Source organism: Ornithorhynchus anatinus, chromosome 4 (genome assembly GCF_004115215.2).
Source record: "Ornithorhynchus anatinus isolate Pmale09 chromosome 4, mOrnAna1.pri.v4, whole genome shotgun sequence".
NCBI classification, from domain to species: domain Eukaryota; kingdom Metazoa; phylum Chordata; class Mammalia; order Monotremata; family Ornithorhynchidae; genus Ornithorhynchus; species Ornithorhynchus anatinus.
Genome location: NC_041731.1, coordinates 119,865,804 through 119,871,803, shown reverse-complemented (window position 1 = coordinate 119,871,803; position 6,000 = coordinate 119,865,804).

Sequence of the window (6,000 nt, the reverse complement as noted above, 5' to 3'; positions counted from 1 at the left end):
CCCGGTGGTAATATAATTAAATAAATTAATTAAGGATACATACAAAAGTGCTGAGGGGCTGAGGGAGGGGTGAAGAGAGGGTGCCAATCCAAACATAAGAGCAGTGCAGAAAGGAGTGGGAGAGGAGGAAATTAGGGACATATTCAGGGAAAGCCTCTTGTAAGAGATGTGCCTTCAATAAATCTTTGAAGGTGTCCTCTCCGTCCACTCCTGGTTCTTCTCATATCTTTCTGGCCGTTCATTCTTGATCTCCTTCGCGGGCTCCTCCTCCCCCTCCCATCCTCTAACTGTAGGGGTTCCTCAAGGGTCAGTTCTTGGCCCTCTTCTGTTCTCCATCTACGCTCACTCCCTCGGTGAACTCATCCGTTCTCACGGCTTCAACTATCATCTCTATGCAGATGACACACAGATCTACATCTCTGCCCCTGTTCTCTCCCCCTCCCTTCAGGCTTGTATCTCCTCCTGCCTCCGAGATGTCTCTACCTGGATGTCTGCCCGCCACCTAAAACTCAATATGACCAAAACTGAGCTCCTCATCTTCCCTCCCAAGCCCTGTCCTCTTCCTGACTTCCCTATCACCGTGGATGGTACGGCCATCCTTCTCGTCTCTCAGGCCCGCAACCTCGGTGTCATCTTTCACTCACCTCTCTCATTCACCCCACACATCCAATCCGTCACCAAGACTTGCCGGTCTCTCCTTTATATTATCGCCAAGATCCGCCCTTTCCTCTCCACCCAAACGGCTATCTTACTGGTACAGGCTCTCATGATATCCCGGCTGGATTTTTGTGTCGGCCTTCTCTCTGATCTCCCTTCCTCCTGTCTCTCCCCGCTCCAGTCTATCCTTCATTCCGCCGCCCGACTCATCTTCCTGCATAAGCGCTCTGGGCATGTCACTCCCCTTCCTAAAAACCTCCAGTGGTTGCCTATCAACCTCCACACGAAACAAAAACTTCTCACTCTAGGCTATGAGGCTCTCCATCACCTTGCCCCCTCCTACCTCTCCTCCCTTCTCTCTTTCCACTGCCCACCCCGCACGCTCCGCTCCTCTGCCACCCACCTCCTCACCGTCCCCCGTTCCCGCCTGTCCCGCCGTCGACCCCTGGGCCACGTCCTCCCGCTGTCCTGGAATGCCCTCCCTCCTCTCCTCCGCCAAACTGATTCTCTTCCCCTCTTCAAAGCCCTACTGAGAGCTCATCTCCTCCGAGAGATCTTCCCACACTGAGCTTCCCCTTTTCCCTCTGCTCCCTCTGCTGCCTCGCTGCCCCCCCTTCACCTCCCCTCAGCTAAGTCCCCTTTTCCCCCCTTTCCCTCTGCTCCTCCCCCTCTCCCTTCCCCTAGCACTGTGCTCGTCCGCTCATTTGTATATATTTTTATTACCCTATTTATTTTGTTAATGAGATGTATATCACCTTGATTCTATTTATTGTTATTGTTTTAATGAGATGTACATCCCCTTGATTCTATTTATTGCTATTGCTTTTGTCTGTCTGTCTCCCCCAGTTAGGCTGTAAGCCCATCAATGGGTAGGGACTGTATCTATTGCCGATTTGTACATTCCAAGCACTTAGTACAGTGCTCTGCACATAGTAAGCGCTCAATAAATGCTATTGAATGAATGAATGAATGAATGAAAGGTGGGGAAAGTCAAATATAAAGAGGAATAGTGATCCAGGCCAAAGGCACGGTGTGGGCAAGAGGTCGGCCATGAGATAGACAGGCTCGAGGTACAGTGAATAGATTGGCATTAGAGGAGTGAAGTGTGTGGGCTACCCTGTAGAAGGAAATCAGGGAGGAAAGGTAGGAGAGGGCAAGGTGGTTGAATGCTTTAAAACTAATGGTAAGGAGTTTCAATTTGATGCAGAGGTGGATGGGCAACCACTGGAGGTTCTTGAGGAGTGGGGTAACAAGGGCTGAATGTCTTTTGTAGAAAAATGATCTGGACAGCAGAGTGGAGTATAGACTGGAGTGGGGAGAGACGAAGCGGGAGGTCAGCAAGGAGGCTGATGTAGTAGTCGAGGTGGGAAAGGATAAGTGCTTGGATTAATGTAGTAACAGATTGGATGGAGAGGAAAGGGTAGTTTTTAGTAATGTTGCGAAGGTTAAAATGACAGGATTTGGTGACATTGAATAAATGGGTTAATAAATTAATCAATAAGTATTACTGATCAGTCGATTGACTGATTCCAATAGATGTGTGAGACTTGCTCTGCACATAGTAAGCGCTCAATAAATACTATTGAATGAGTGAATGAACACTCCTCTGACCAAGTACATTTACTTGTGACTCAGATTGCTGAGTGTCATTCGTTCATTAATTCTTTCAATCACATTTATTGAGCGCTTACTGTGTGCAGACCACTGTAATAAGCTCTTAGGAGAGTACGGTTTAACAATAAACAGACACGTTCCCTGCCCACAAGAAGCTTACAGTCTAGAGATGGGAAGACAGACATGAATATAAATATTACAATCTCCACAGATTTATGGAAAAACAGGACAGCAGAGGAACAGAAATGACAATCATGCCAGGCTGATTCTAGCATCTTTTCATGTTTCCCTTATTGGGGACGCAAGGCAACGTGGTAGGTTAGAAGTAGGCACTCCATAAATACAATCGATCGATCCACGCGGAAAAGACTAATAAGCAAATTATTCCTTGCCCTTTCCAACCTGGCTCCTATACACCTGCCCCATTCCCAAAGGAAGAACAAGGAAGGCTGCAGTCCCCAGGATCGACCCTATTCAGGAACAAATCTGTTCAGACCACTTTAGCCACTGCACAATCAATGGTGCGTCTTCAAACGCTACTGAAAATACATCCACCACACGAGAATTATAAGAAATGCAAAACAGGAAATTTCCTCGTTTGTAGTTACGGTAACATAAGGAGAGGCTGAACCCCAGAGATGCCTGATCAGACACCTGCCCCGAATCCATCGATCAATCAATCACAATTATTGAGCACTTACATTGTGTGGAGCACTGTACTAGGCGCTTGGAAAAGTACAGTACAACAGAGATGGAAGACACATTCCCTGCCCGTAAGCTCACAGTCTAGAGTGGGAGACAGACATTAATATAAATTAATGAATTATGGATACGTATGTACAAGCTGTGGGAATGAGGGAGGGGTGAATAAAGGGACCAAATCAGAGTGAACCAAAAGGGAGTGGGAAAAGAAGAAATGAGAGCTCAGGCAGGGAAGGCCTCTTGGAGGAGATGTGCTTTCAATAAGATTTTGGAGGTCAGGTGAGTAGATATCTGAAGTTTCTAACACTGTCATGCGCCGGAATCCGCAAGTGGAGAAACAGATGTAGCATCCCAAGTTATGTTGCTAGGTGACCTGCTTCATATCCTCCAGCATGGGATTGCTCTCGGGCCCTCCCGAGGCCACTAAGGGCTCAACGCAAGCCCCCAGGGTGTTGACAGAGCACGCTAACTCTTACCTTGGGACGAGGGATCTTCCTTCCTGGTGTCTGGGGGCAGAAAATCTGCAGAACTGGTGAAAGACAGGTTCAACAACACTCTAAATGTAAAGGGAACCAACCACTAAGTTGACACAACAGCTTCCTAAAAAAGCCAGAGGATGCTCAATCAATCAATGGCTATTTATTTATTCATTTTTTGTTAAGTGGTGACTGTGTTTCAGGCACTGAACTAAGAGCTGCGGTAGATGCAATATAATCGAGTTGGACACAGTCCAGGTCCCATATGGGGCTCAGTTTTAATCCCCATTTTACAGATGAGATAACTGAGGCCAGAGAAGTAAAGTGACTTCCCCAAGGTCATACAGAAGACCAGTGGTGGAGCTGGGATTAGATTCTAGGTCCTTCTGACTCCCAGGCCTGTGCTCTATCCACTTTGATTTAGGCTCACAGTCCAAGGGGTAGGGAGAACCCAGTTACTTAATTCTCATTTTACAGATGAGGAAGTACAGAGTAGTTTAGTGACTTATCCGAGGTCAAACAGCAGGTAAGCGGCAGAGCCAGGATAAGAACCAAGATCCTCTGACTCTCAGTCTTGGTGCCTCAGCCCAGCATCAATAATAATGATAATAATAATGATAATGATGGTATTTGTTAAGTGCTTACTACGTGTTAAGTACCTTTCTAAGCGCTGGAGTAGATACAGGGTAATCAGGTCGCCCCATTTGGAGTTCACAGCCTTAATTCCCGTTTTACAGATGAGGTAACTGAGGCACAGAGAAGGCAGATGACTTGCCCCAAATCACACAGATGACAGCTAAGAAAATGAGGGCTTACTTGGGGAAGTCTTCTGGGAGGAGATGTGATTTTAGGAGGGTTTTGAAGGTGGGAAAAGTGGTGTTGTTGGATATGAAGTGGGAGGGGATTCCAGAGCTGGGGGAGGATGTGGGCAAGAGGTGAGACAGATGAGACCGAGTCAAGGTACAGTGCATAAGTTGGCATTAGAGGAGTAAAGTGAGCAAGGTGGATTGTAGTAAAAGATCAGAGAGGTCAGGTAGATGGAGGAGAACAAGGTTGCGTATGACTCTGTCCAAGCCACCAACACGAAAATAAATTTCTCAGTCCTGAGGTCTTCCTAGATTGATTGGTGGCTCACCGATGTGTCTGTGAAGGGAGATTCTACCATCCTCACATCCTCTTGGACTTGATTTTCAAACATTTCCTCTAATTAGAGAGAAGCAGCAAAGCAGAGAGAAGCAGCGAAGCAGAGAAGCAGCGTGGCTCAGTGGAAAAAGCCCGGGCTTGGGAGTCAGAGGTCATGGGTTCTAATCCCGGCTCTGCCGCTTGCCAGCTGTGTGACTTTGGGCAAGTCACTTCACTTCTCGGTGCCCCAGTTACTTCATCTGTAAAATGGGGATGAAAACTGTGAGCCCCACGTGGGACAACCTGATCACTTTGTATCCCCCCAGTGCTTAGAACAGTGCTTTGCACATAGTAAGCGCTTAACAAATACCACCATTATTAACCAAGCTGCAGCAAAGAGTGCAGGATACGGTACTGAAGGCCTACATTTTCCCAAATTAAAAGCTCCCAAAGACTGCCGTCCCTAAGAACACTAGAAAATTTTGAAGTGGAATGTAATATTCATCTTATAAATTCCACTAATACCCACGTTTACAAAGTCAGGTCCTGTCTCTGATCTGATGATGGGTTTTCGACTCTTGCCTGTTTGGAATGTAGTGATTCTAAATGGCAGAGCTGCCCTTTGAATTATCATTTGCCGACCACTCAATCCCGGTCGACTCCTCCTCTAGGATGTAAACTCTTTATCAGTCAATCAATTTATGGTATTTATTGACTGCTTAAAGCATGCAGAGCACTATACTAAGTGCTTTGGAGAGAGTACAATGCAATAGAATTGTAGAAAAGATCCTTGCCCCCCAGGAGCTGACAGATGAGGGGGGAGACACACATTAAAATAAATTTCAGATGGATAAAAACATAAGGGTTGTGGGATTGGGATGAAAATCAAAGTGCTTCAGGGGTTCACACTCAAGTGGACAGATGATGCAGAAGGGAGGGCCAATAAGGGAAATGAGGACTTAGAGAAGAGATATGATTTTAGTAGGGCTACAGGAAGGAGCAGGATTTCATTTTGGGGAATCCATGTTTTTTATAGTACTTGTTAAGCACTTCCAAAGTGCCAGGCACTGTACTAAGCACTGAACCATAGGCACTGTAGAGAAGCAGCATGGCTTAGTGAAAAGAGCACGGGGTTGGGAGTCAGAGGTCATGGGTTCTAATTCTGGCTCTACCACTTAGCGGTGTGACTTTGGGCAAATCACTTAACTTCTCTGTGCCTCAGTTCCCCCATCTGTAAAATGAGGATTAAGAATGTGATCCCCACATGGGACAACCTAATTAACTTGTATCTACCCGAGCACTTAGAACAGTCCTTGGCACATAGTAAGCGCTTACAAAGACCATCATTATTATTATTAAACACTGGGGTAGATATAAGCTAATCAGGTTGGACACAGTCCATGTCACACTTAGGACTCGCAGTCTTAAT